We start from the raw sequence: 14,696 nt of genomic DNA on the forward strand, positions 1-14,696 counted from the left end.
ACACACACCGACTCACACACACACGTCACACACACACACACACACACCGACTCACATACACACAGCGACTCACACACACTCACACACTGACTCACACACACACACACACGTCACACACACCGACCCACACACACGGACTCACACATACACACCGACTCACACACACACCGACTCACACACACACGTCACACACACACACACCGACTCACATACACACACCGACTCACACACACACACACACCGACTCACATACACACATCGACTCACACACATCGACTCACACACACACCGACACGGACTCACACACACCGACTCACACACACACACACAATGACTCACACACACACACACACCGACTCACACATACACACACCGACTCACACACGGACTCACCCGCCGTGCCGCTGCGAGCCTGTGCGAGTGAGAGTCACACACACACACTGACTCACACACACACTGACACACACACACAGACTCACCCGCCGTGCCGCTGCGAGCCTGTGCGAGAGAGACTCACACACACACACACTGACTCACGCACACACACAGACTCACACACAGACTCACACACAGACTCACACACACTCACACACACACACTGACTCACACACAGACTCACACACAGACTCACACACACTCACACACACACACTGACTCACACACACACACAGACTCACACACACACACACAGACACACACACACAGACACACACTGACTCACACAGACACACACACTCACACTGACTCACACACACACACACACACCGACTCACTCACTCACTCACACACACACACTGACTCACACACACACAGACTCACACACAGACACACACACAGACACACACAGACTCACACACACACACAGACACTCATTCACACTCACACACTGACTCACACACACACACAGACTCACACAAACACACATACACACACACAGAGACACACACTGACTCACACACACACACCGACTCACTTACTCACACACACACACTGACTCACACACACACAGACACACACACACAGACACACACAGACTCACACACACACACAGACACACACACTCACACTGACTCACACACACACACAGACTCACCCGCCGTGCCGCCGCGAGCCTGTGCGAGTGAGAGTCACACACACACACTGACTCACACACACACACAGACTCACACAGACTCACCCGCCGTGCCGCTGCGAGCCTGTGCGAGTGAGAGTCACACACACACACTGACTCACACAGACACTCACTGACTCACACACAGACTCACACACAGACTCACACACACTCACACACACACACTGACTCACACACACACACAGACTCACACACTCACACTGACTCACACACACACACACACAGACTCACACACAGACTCACACACAGACTCACACACACACACACTGACTCACACACACACACAGACACACACTGACTCACACACACTGACTCACACAGACACACACACTCACACAGACTCACACACACACACCGACTCACTCACTCACACACACACACTGACTCACACACACACAGACTCACACACAGACACACACACAGACACACACACACAGACACACACAGACTCACAGACACTCACTCACATTCACACACTGACTCACACACACACACAGACTCACACAAACACACAGACACACACACACAGACACACACTGACTCACACACACACACCGACTCACTTACTCACACACACACACTGACTCACACACACACAGACTCACACACAGACACACACACACAGACACACACAGACTCACACACACACACAGACACTCACTCACACTCACACACTGACTCACACACACACACACCGACTCACTCACTCACACTCACACACTGACTCACACACACACACAGACTCACACAAACACAGACACACACACACAGACACACACAGACTCACACACACACAGACACACACACTCACACTGACTCACACACACACACACACAGACTCACACACAGACTCACCCACACACACATACTGACTCACACAGACACACACACTCACACAGACACACACACTCACACACTCACACACACTCACACACACTCACACACACTCACACACTGACACACACACACTGACTCACACACACACAGACTCACCCGCCGTGCCGCTGCTGCGAGCCTGTGCGAGTGAGAGTCACACACACACACAGACTCACACACACTGACTCACACACACACACCGACTCACACACACACTGACTCACACACACACACACTGACTCACACACACCGACTCACCCGCCGTGGTGCTGCCGCTGCGAGCCTGTGCGAGTGAGAGTCACACACACACACAGACTCACACACACTGACTCACACACACACACCGACTCACACACACACTGACTAACACACACACACACTCTGACTCACACACACACACTGACTCACACACACACACACTGACTCACACACACCGACTCACCCGCCGTGGTGCTGCCGCTGCGAGCCTGTGCGAGTGAGAGTCACACACACACACACAGACTCACACACACTGACTCACACACACACACACTGACTCACAAACACACACACACACAGACTCACCCACCGTGCCGCCGCTGCGAGCCTGTGCGAGTGAGAGTCACACACACACACAGACTCACACACACACAGACTCACACACACACCGACTCACACACACACACAGACTCACACAGACTCACACACACACAGTCTCACACACACACAGACTCACACTGACTCACCCGCCGTGGTGCTGCCGCTGCGAGCCTGTGCGAGTGAGAGTCACACACACACACAGACTCACACACACACACAGACTCACACACACACTGACTCACACACACACACCGACTCACACACACACACACACAGACTCACACAGACTCACACACACACAGACTCACACTGACTCACCCGCCGTGGTGCTGCCGCTGCGAGCCTGTGCGAGTGAGAGTCACACACACACACACAGACTGACTCACACACACACACACCGACTCACACACACACACACTGACTCACACACACCGACTCACCCGCCGTGGTGCTGCCGCTGCGAGCCTGTGCGAGTGAGAGTCACACACACACACAGACTCACACAGACTCACCCGCCGTGCCGCCGCGAGCCTGTGCGAGTGAGAGTCACACACACACACACTGACTCACACACACACAGACTCACACAGACTCACCCGCCGTGCCGCCGCGAGCCTGTGCGAGTGAGAGTCGCCCATGGGGGGCGCTGCACTCCACCCCGTCGCCTCGCGAGAAGGGAGCCGGCTCCAGCAGAGACTGGGGGGGGGTCAAGGGTGGGGCACGGGGGGGGGGAGACGGGGGGGACACGGGGGGGGACACGGGGGGGACACGGGGGGGGACAGGGGGGGGGACACGGGGGGGACACGGGGGGGGACACGGGGGGGACACGGGGGGGGACAGGGGGGGGACACGGGGGGGGACACGAGGGGGACACGGGGGGGGACACGGGGGGGGACAGGGGGGGGGACACGGGGGGGGACACGAGGGGGACACGGGGGGGTACACGGGGGGGGACACAGGGGGGGACACGGGGGGGGACACGGGGGGGGACACGGGGGGGGACACGGGGGGGGACACGGGGGGGGACACGGGGGGGGACAGGGGGGGGACACGGGGGGGGGACACGAGGGGGACACGGGGGGGGACACGGGGGGGGACACGGGGGGGGACACGAGGGGGACACGGGGGGGGACACGGGGGGGGACACGGGGGGGGACACGGGGGGGGACACGGGGGGGACACGGGGGGGGACAGGGGGGGGGACACGGGGGGGGACACGAGGGGGACACGGGGGGGGACACGGGGGGGGACACGGGGGGGGACACGGGGGGGGCACGGGGGGGGGGACACGGGGGGGGGCACGGGGGGGGACACGGGGGGGGCACGGGGGGGGCACGGGGGGGGGGACACGGGGGGGGCACGGGGGGGGGAGACACGGGGGGGGAGAGACACGGGGGGGGGGGGAGAAACACATCTTTGCTTTATTGACCTGGTCAAGGCCTATGATACCATCAGTAGGCCTGGGCTCTGGGTTGTTCTTCGTGCTTTCGGAGTCCCTGACCCTCTGCTCACGATCATTAAGGACCTTTAACCATCTTCTTGGTTCTTTCGGTAAAGTCACGAAGAAGGGAAGTAATAAAATAATAAAAATAAAACATAATAAAATGAAATAATTCTCACGACGTTTCGGCTACAATGCAAGCAGCCGTCTTCAGGTGAAGAATGAGACACTACCAAGCTAGGAACTTATATATAAACTGGGTTGGAGGTGGAAGAGCGCCTTAACAAAAAGAATGTGCATATGAAGAGGAATTTAGCATATTTTTTAACCAACCCACAAATCTTAATTTTGGAGCTTTCGTGACTGCAGGAATTATTCTTTGGTTCTTTCGGTTAAGTCACGTCTCAAAATAAAATAATAAATTATTTTATTTTTAGACGTGACTTAACCGAAAGAACCAAAGAACAACCCACAAATCTCAGCTTGTCTGAGCCTGGGCGCGTGGAACTCCTGGTGGAGGAAACTCCACCAAAAAGGGTCTTTGGACCTTCCACTGCTACCAGGACCATCTCGGTACAGATGGTGGCTGGTCGAGAGAGCGAGTGAGGTTGACGCTGCGCCAATCACCCTCGCTTCAATCCAAGTTCTCTGCGCAAGTCATGGCACTGATAATTGTATTTTTACCCTTCTATCTGGCAACAAAACTGACACCTTTTTTTACAAGGAGTCATGTTTACATAGACCGCAATACCTGCAGTCATAATGAAAAAAAAAACATAACTTTGATAATGTGCACTGTCCTTGAAGTTGATTGGTCCACACCCGAGACAGCTTTCCTTAGAGCCTAGTCTCCATTGGTGTTGGACCAGATGACGCCAAAAGGCGCACAACTCAAAGACAATGCACCATCAGAGTATGAGAGCTCGGGGTAAAGCATTTACACCATTGGAACCTCATTTGCCAGTAAATAAATATGATAATTGTATTTTTACCCTTCTATCTGGCAACAAAACTGACACCTTTTTTTACAAGGAGTCATGTTTACATAGACCGCAATACCTGCAGTCATAATGCAAACTAAACACACAACTCTGATAATGATATGCACTGTCCTTGAAGTTGATTGGTCCACACCCGAGACAGCTTTCCTTAGAGCCTAGTCTCCATTGGTGTTGGACCGGATGACGCCAAAAGGCGTACAACTCAAAAACAGCGCACTATCAGAGTATTGAGAGCTCTGGGTAAGCATTTACACTATGAGACATCTCCTTTACCAGTGGCAAAATATAGTGATAGGTTCTTACCCTTTCAACTGATACCAAGTGCCTCTATGCTGCACTCAAGCAGGTCTATGGTCCACAACACTCAGGAACTTCACCTCTCCTGAATGCAGATGGAACGACACTCCTCGCAGAGAAGGACAAAATACTTGCAAGGTGGGCTGACCACTTCAGCGGAGTTTTCAACCAGCCATCGTGCGTAGATGAGGAGGCAATTGCGAGACTGCCTCAAGTTGAAGCAGTCACTTGCTGTTCTACCATCCATTGACGAAACCAGCAAAGTCACGAGCCTCCTCTCGTCAGGCAAAACTCCAGGGTCCGATGCCATTCCAGCGGAAATCTACAAGGCTGGAGGGGGCCTCGCTTAGTCGAGAAACTGACCGACCTCTTCCAGTCTCTGTGGAAATTAGAAGCCGTTCCCCAGGAGTTCAAGGATGTCTCTATAATCCATCTCTGTGAGAGGAAAGGCAATCGGCAGGCCTGAGACAGCCATAGAGGCATCTCTATACTACACTGGTCAACAACAAAAAACGTTTTTTCTGGCCTGGACTTTTGCAGCTGTTCTAGACTAATTTCAGGGTGCAGATTCCAAATCTGATCTCAGATTTGCTCTATCACATCTCATTTTTATGCTATCGGCATACCCCATTTCATTGATTTTAGCCGAAATTAACTCTGTCACTTATGATTGCAAGTTGTTGTGAGTCAGTGACTGCTTTAGTGTTAAAATATGGTGCTGTATTTTTAGGATAGTGTGTTTATAATATCATTTTATGTAGATATCCACATTTATTTAATATTTTTCTTCTGCAGTTTTTATTGAAAATGCAATAATTGATATCTCAAAAACCTGATGTGATAGACAAAAACTGATGCCAGATTTGGAATTCAGCACCCCAAAATTACCTTAAAACCGTTGCATACCTTATGCCAGAAAAAGTGTGTTGACCAGTGCTATCAATCGCTGGCAAAATCTTGGCAAGAATCCTTCTGAACCGCCTAATTGTCCACTTAGACCACTACCTGAGAGTCGGTGTGGTTTCAGAAAAGACCGCAAGAACCACTGACGCGCTGTTTACTGCCCGGTAGTTACAGCAGAAATGCCAAGAACAAAATGCTGATCTATATGATGGCTTTCGTTGATCTAACAAAAGCATTCGACACAGTCAGCCGGGAGGGGCTATGGAAGATCATGGCCAAGTTTGGGTGTCCACACGAGTTCATTGGCATCGTGTGCGAACTCCATGATGGTGTGATGGCCGGCGTCAGAGACCAGCAAGAACTCTCTGATCCGTTCCCAATCACAAACGGGGTGAAGCAAGGCTGTGTTCTAGCACCAACGCTCTTCAGCGCGGTGTCTTCTGCCATGCTGCAAGACTCATTCCAGCACCACAACACCGGGATTAACTTCATCTACGTCTTGACGGTGGGCTATTCAATCTGCGGAGGATGCAAGCCAAAAACCAGAGTGGAGTAAGTCACCGTTCGAGAACTTTAGTTTGCTGATGACTGTGCTCTGGCTGCTGGCTCAAATAAAGATCTACAGGGCAGTGAGGACCACTTCTCATCAGCTTGCAACAACTTGGGCCTAACAATCAGCACGGAGAAGCCTGCAGTCCTGTACCAACCTGCTCCTGGGAAACCCTACGCTGAGCCCACCGCCATCTTTGTGAATGGGCAAAAGCTTTCAGCCGTTGACAAGTTGACTTACCTTGGTGGTACCTCCGTCTCGCGCCGTGCACAGAGATGATGAGGTTAACATCAGGATTGTCAAGGCCTGGGCAGCCTTTGGACGTCTACGTGACTGGGTATGGGACAGGACTGGCATCAATCAGGAGACAAAACTGAAGGTCTAGCAGGCTGTTATCTTAACAACTCTTCTGTATGGGTGCGAGGCCTGGACAGTGTCTACCAGCGCTATGCCAAGAAACTGAACCATCTCCACTTGGGCTGTCTGAGGAAACTTCTGAGGATCGAGCGGCAAGACACAGTCCCTGACACGGAAGTCCTCGGCAAGGCCAACATCCACCAGCATTCACACCTCGCTTGCGAAGGGACAGCTTAGAGATGGACTGCGCGAGACTGGCAAAACTAGCCTTCTCTGGCGAGCTGAAGAATGGCAAGCGAGCGCAAGGCGGCCCCAAAAAGCGCTACGAGGACACCCTGCAAGCTTCCATGAAGAGCTTCGGATTCGACCCGAAAAGCTGTGAACCCCGAGCTCAGGACCGACCTGCCTGGAGAAGAAAAGTCCAGGACGGTGTAGTCCTCTGTGAGAGCGGGATAAGCTGCTGTGCCATCTTGAAGAGGCATCGGCGCACATCTACCAAGCGAGGACTTGGGGCTGCATCTCAGAGCTCCACATCCTCCCCACAGGTCGCAACCGGGTACCCGATACCCGTACCCTACCCGATACCCGGCTACCCGTACCCGGCCGGGTACGGATACCCGTTTGCGACCCTGGTGCGGCTGGGTACGGGTACGGGTAGGCCGTGAGTCACTGGTGAGTCACCGTTTGTCACTCATTTCCCAACGTCTTGTCTCTTCTCACAATTCAAGTTCCTAGAATCAACCCACCCGCGCCTGCAACATGGCTTCATCCCAGAGGTCGCAATCAGGTACCCGATACCCGTACCCTACCCGATACCCGGCCGGGTACGGGTAGGGTACGGGTACGGCCGGGTACGGGTATTCGTTTGCGACCCTGGTGCGGCCGGGTACGGGTAAGGAATTAAAACCCGTTTGCGACCTCTGATCCTCCCTGACCTGTCCGGTGAGCCACAGGGAATGCCGGGATCGGAGTGGCCTGTTCAGCCATCTGCGCACTCGTCAAAACCCAACACAACGACAAACGTGCCGTGGTCATCACAAACTATGATGGATGAACAAGAGAGAGAGAGTGTGTGTAGGTGTGTGTGTGTGCGTGCGTGTGTAGGTGTGTGTGTGCGTGTGTGTGTAGGTGTGTGTGTGCGTGTGTGTGTGTGTAGGTGTGTGCGTGCGTGTGTGCGTGTGTGTGTAGGTGTGTGTGTGCGTGTGTGTGTGTAGGTGTGTGCGTGCGTGTGTGTGTAGGTGTGTGTAGGTGTGTGTGTGCGTGTGTGTGTAGGTGTGTGTGTGCGTGTGTGTGTAGGTGTGTGTGTGCGTGTGTGTAGGTGTGTGTGTGCGTGTGTGTGTGTGTGTGCGTGTGTGTGTAGGTGTGTGTGTGCGTGTGTGTGTAGGTGTACGTGTGTGTGTGTGTACGTGTGTGTGTGTGTACGTGTGTGTGTACGTGTGTGTGTGTACGTGTGTGTGTGTACGTGTGTGTACGTGTGTGTGTGTACGTGTCTGTGTATGTGTGTGCTACACACCGAACGAGGCTGTGAACACGTACGTGTGTGTGTGTACGTGTGTGTAGGTGCCTGTGTACGTGTGTGTGCACGTGTGTGTGCACGTGTGTGTGTACATGGTGTGTGTACATGGTGTGTGTGTGCACGTGTGTGTGTACGTGTGTGTGTACATGGTGTGTGTACATGGTGTGTGTACATGGTGTGTGTGTGCACGTGTGTGTGCACGTGTGTGTGTACATGGTGTGTGTACATGGTGTGTGTGTGCACGTGTGTGTGTACGTGTGTGTGTAGGTGCCTGTGTGTGTGCACGTGTGTGTGTGTGCACGTGTGTGTGTGTGTGTGTACATGGTGTGTGTACATGGTGTGTGTACATGGTGTGTGTGTGTACATGGTGTGTGTGTGTGTGTGCACGTGTGCACGTGAGTGTGTGTACGTGTGTGTGTGCACGTGTGTGTGTACATGGTGTGTGTGTGTACATGGTGTGTGTGTGTACATGTGTGTGTGTGTGTGTGCACGTGTGCACGTGAGTGTGTGTACGTGTGTGTGTGCACGTGTGTGTGTACATGGTGTGTGTGTGTACATGGTGTGTGTGTGTACATGGTGTGTGTGTGTACATGGTGTGTGTGTACATGGTGTGTGTGTGTACATGGTGTGTGTGTGTACATGGTGTGTGTGTGTACATGGTGTGTGTACATGGTGTGTGTGTACATGGTGTGTGTACATGGTGTGTGTGTACATGGTGTGTGTACATGGTGTGTGTGTGTGTGTGCACGTGTGCACGTGAGTGTGTGCACGTGTGTGTGTACATGGTGTGTGTGTACATGGTGTGTGTACATGGTGTGTGTACATGGTGTGTGTACATGGTGTGTGTGTGTACATGGTGTGTGTGTGTGTGTGTGCACGTGTGCACGTGAGTGTGTGTACGTGTGTGTGTGCACGTGTGTGTGTGGTACACACCGAGCGAGGCTGTGGACACGTGTGTTGTGGACACGTGTGTTGTGGTTGTTGTTGCTGTGGTTGTGGTTGCTGTAGTTGTTGCTGTGGTGGTTGCTGTAGTTGTTGCTGTGGTGGTGGTTGTGGTGGTGGTGCCACCGCCGGGCTCGGCACCCCCTCCATCTCCACGGGTGCGGTTCTTCCCCCCCGCAACCCCTTGCCACTGCAGAGGGTTTCCCTCCAGATGCAGATCACAACTGCACTGCCACTGCAGAGGGTTTCCCTCCAGATGCAGATTCCCAACTGCATTGCCACTGCAGAGGGTTTACCTCCAGATGCAGATCACAACTGCATTGCCACTGCAGAGGGTTTCCCTCCAGATGCAGATCCCAACTGCATTGCCACTGCAGAGGGTTTCCCTCCAGATGCAGATCCCAACTGCATTGCCACTGCAGAGGGTTTCCCTCCAGATGCAGATCACAACTGCACTGCCACTGCAGAGGGGTTTCCCTCCAGATGCAGATTCCCAACTGCATTGCCACTGCAGAGGGTTTACCTCCAGATGCAGATCACAACTGCATTGCCACTGCAGAGGGTTTCCCTCCAGATGCAGATCCCAACTGCATTGCCACTGCAGAGGGTTTCCCTCCAGATGCAGATCCCAACTGCATTGCCACTGCAGAGGGTTTCCCTCCAGATGCAGATCCCAACTGCATTGCCACTGCAGAGGGTTTCCCTCCAGATGCAGATCACAACTGCACTGCCACTGCAGAGGGTTTCCCTCCAGATGCAGATTCCCCAACTGCATTGCCACTGCAGAGGGTTTCCCTCCAGATGCAGATCCCAACTGCATTGCCACTGCAGAGGGTTTCCCTCCAGATGCAGATCCCAACTGCATTGCCACTGCAGAGGGTTTCCCTCCAGATGCAGATCACAACTGCATTGCCACTAAAAAGGGATTCCCTCCAGATGCAGATCCCAACTGCATTGCCATACCAGAGGGTTTCCCTCCAGATGCAGATCCCAACTGCACTGCCACTGCAGAGGGTTTCCCTCCAGATGCAGATCCCAACTGCATTGCCATACCAGAGGGTTTCCCTCCAGATGCAGATTCCAATTGCATTGCCATACCAGAGGGTTTCCCTCCAGATGCAGATGCCAACTGCATTGCCATAGCAGAGGAATTCCCTCCAGATCCTACCTCCCCCCCATCCACTTGCCATAGCAGAGGGATTCCCTCCAGATCCCAACTGCATTGCCATAACAGAGGGATTCCCTTCAGATCCCAATCGCATTGCCATAACAGAGGGATTCCCTCCAGATCCCAACTGCATTGCCATAGCAGAGGGATTCCCTCCAGATCCCGAGTGCATTGCCATAGCAGAGGGATTCCCTCCAGATCCCAATCGCATTGCCATAGCAGAGGGATTCCCTCCAGTTCCCAATCGCATTGCCATAGCAGAGGGATTCCCTCCAGATCCCAATCGCATTGCCATAGCAGAGGGATTCCCTCCAGATCCCAATCGCATTGCCATAGCAGAGGGATTACCTCCAGTTCCCAATCGCATTGCCATAGCAGAGGGATTCCCTCCAGATCCCAATCGCATTGCCATAGCAGAGGGATTCCCTCCAGTTCCCAATCGCATTGCCATAGCAGAGGGATTCCCTCCAGATCCCAATGGCATTGTCATAGCAGAGGGATTCCCTCCAGTTCCCAATCGCATTGCCATAGCAGAGGGATTCCCTCCATAAACACAATCAGAGAATCGTAATCTGCATATTTATTGAAACTGGAGAAATCCGATGAGCTATAAAGCGGTTTTCTTTGTGTGTGTGTGTCCTTTAGGGGTACGGGTCAGAACGTAACATCAACGAACACAGCACACACCATGTGAGACTAGGCTCTAAGGAAAGCTGTCTCGGGTGTGGACCAATCAACTTCAAGGACAGTGCATACATTATCAGAGTTGTGTGTTTTTTTGGCATTATGGCTGCAGGTATTGTGGTCTATGCAAACATGACTCCTTGTAAAAAAAAGGTGGCAGTTTTGTTGCCAGATAGAAGGGTAAAAAAACAATTATCATTTTTTTTACTGGCAAACTAGGTTCCAATGGTGGTATAACCTTCTTATCGTCCCCTGAGGAAGGTTAGCGTCTCGATAAGCTGCGACTTCCTGTCTCGTCGTCTGTTTAAAACTCTAACAGATAAGTGGAAATCCTCCCCGTAGAGGCCATTCATTCTAGGTGTGAAGCTTTCGTGACTGCAATCACTTACAACTGCTCTAGAGGAGTTGTACACCTCTAGCTGCCACTGCTATTCAGCAGAGGTCGCAAACGGGTTTTGATTCCGTACCCGTACCCGGCCGCACCAGGGTCGCAAACGGGTACCCGTACCCGGCCGTACCCGTACCCTAACCGTACCCGGCCGGGTACGGGTAGGGTACGGGTATCGGGTACCTGATTGCGACCTCTGGGATGAAGCCGTGTTGCAGGCGCGGGTGGGTTGATTCTAGGAACTTGAATTGTGAGAAGAGACAAGACGTTGGGAAATGAGTGACAATCACGGTGACTCGCCAGTGACTCACGGCCTACCCGTACCCGTACCCGGCCGCACCAGGGTCGCAAACGGGTACCCGTACCCGGCGGGGTACGGGTAGCCAGGTATCGGGTAGGGTACGGGTATCGGGTACCCGGTTGCGACCTCTGCTATTCAGTGGCCTAAAATCAAATGTTTCCGCTCCGGATGACCGCTGCAATGTATGATCTTGAGTTTTGATTTAGTGTGCTGATCTAAAGGTGCATTGAACAATGTTGACGCTCCTACTGCTGTTGTGGAGTGACTCATGCAGCCAGCTGTGGCTGCAGAGTTTGGTGGTTCGTGTTGTTTTACGTAGTTTATTGTGAAAATTCCGTCACAGTTCCTATGACCTGCACTGTTTCATTGCTTTTATAGCTTTATTTTGGTGATTTCGAAAACGTTTTTTGGTTTGGCCATGTTTGTGTTGTTGTAGTACGGAGTCAGACTGATGGCCTTAATCTAAGTTGTCTTGTGGTTGTTGTTGTTGTTGTTGTTTGACTTGCATCCCACTGGGATTTTTGCACACAGCGTTGGTGTACGGTGCTTTTTCTAGAAGATTTTGCAGTTTTTTTCGTGGATTTTTTCAAATCGCTTTAAACTATTGGTCATTGTAGTGCGTATTTAATGTGGCGCTGCACTCTGATGTTGTAGGAGAAAACATTAATTAAAAAGTCTATTTAATTAAGTAGAACGTGTTGTCTATATTTATTTAAAGTTGCGCATTTTGACGTGACGTCACATTTCTCAACCCTCCCCCCCCCCCTCGTCACACATCGTCACAAATGTCTGCCCCACCCCCACTCCCCCCAGGTGCGTGACGTCATTTATGGACGGCCCCTTTACCGAAAGAACCCAGTACACAAGGGCTTAGGTGCCATCCAGGCCCAAAACAAAATGTCAGAAGGGGGCGTGGTCTCAAGCACCGCCCACCTGCCTCTGAGCCAATCGCGACGCGGCACTCTCGCCCCTCCTGTGACGTCACGTCATTGAGCACGTGGGGGTTCATCTTCTTGGTTCTTTCGGTAAAGTCACGTAGAATGGCAATAATAAAAATAATAAAATAAAACATAATAAAATAATTCTCACGACGTTTCGGCCACAACGCACGCAGCCGAAACGTCGTGAGAATTGTATTTTATTATGTTCTATTTTATTATTTTATTATTTCCCTTCTACGTGACTTTACCGAAAGAACCAAGAAGATGAATCCCTGCAGTCACGAAAGCTTTAAATCGAAATTTCACGTGGAGGATGTTTATTCATCGTCCAATCGGACGGGTCGTCGAGGGAGCGAAACGCTTTGAGTGGACGGATCGAAATGGCTTGGACACGTGACTCAATCGTCGTTCATAATCAACGTTGTTGGGTTGAGATTGTGTTATTTATAAATGTGTCGTAACCCTCCACCACCCGACACGGCCAATAAGCCAAAAAAGTGTCACGTTTTTCAAAGGACAAAATAATTCACATCTTCTTGGTTCTTTCGGTAAAGTCACGTAGAATGGAAATAATAAAATGATAAAAATAAAACATAATAAAATACAATTCTCACGACGTTTCGGCCACAACGCAAGCAGCCGTCCTCAGGTGGAGAACAGGTCTGTCGAGAAGACAGAGTCTGAATGACACGCCCCAGGCTTGGAGCGACTTTTTAAATTGGGATGGAGGGGCGAAGAGCGCCTTGACAAAATAATTTGCATATCAAGAGGAATTTAGCATATTTATGGGAAATGCAGATATGCGATTAGTACTACTTGTGGAATGCGTAGGAGGTTTGGCGGGGGGTTTAAAGCCATTATGCCCGTGCGTTATGCATTTCCCATAAATATGCTAAATTCCTCTTGATATGCAAATTATTTTGTCAAGGCGCTCTTCGCCCCTCCAACCCAGCTTAAATATACGCTCCAAGCCTGGGGCGTGTCATTCAGACGCTGTCTTTCCGACAGACCTGTTCATTCAGACTCTGTCTCCTCGACAGACCTGTTCATTCAGACGCTGTCTTTCCGACAGACCTGTTCATTCAGACGCTGTCTTTCCGACAGACCTCTTCATTCAGACGCTGTCTTTCCGACAGACCTGTTCATTCAGACGCTGTCTTCTCGACAGACCTGTTCTTCACCTGAGGACGGCTGCTTGCATTGTGGCCGAAACGTCGTGAGAATTGTATTTTATTATGTTTTATTTGTATTATTTTACTATTTCCATTCTACGTGACTTTACCGAAAGAACCAAGAAGATGGTTGTTGGGTTTAGATCGCGTTATTGTTTATAAATGTGTCGTAACCCTCCACCACCCGACACGGCCAATCAGCAAAACAAAAAAGTGTCACGTTTTTCAAAGGACAAAATAATTGACTTCTTCTTGGTTCTTTCGGTAAAGTCACGTAGAAGGAAAATAATACAATGATAAAAATAAAACATAATAAACATAATTCTCCACGACGTTTCGGCCACAACGCAAGCAGCCGAAACGTCGTGAAAATTATTTTATAATGTTTTATTTTTAATATTTTATTATTTCCATTCTACGTGACTTTACCGAAAGAACCGAGAAGATG

The sequence above is a fragment of the Lampetra planeri genome, unplaced genomic scaffold (assembly GCF_965212315.1).
Source record: "Lampetra planeri unplaced genomic scaffold, kcLamPlan1.2.h2 scaffold_334, whole genome shotgun sequence".
NCBI classification, from domain to species: Eukaryota; Metazoa; Chordata; class Hyperoartia; order Petromyzontiformes; family Petromyzontidae; genus Lampetra; species Lampetra planeri.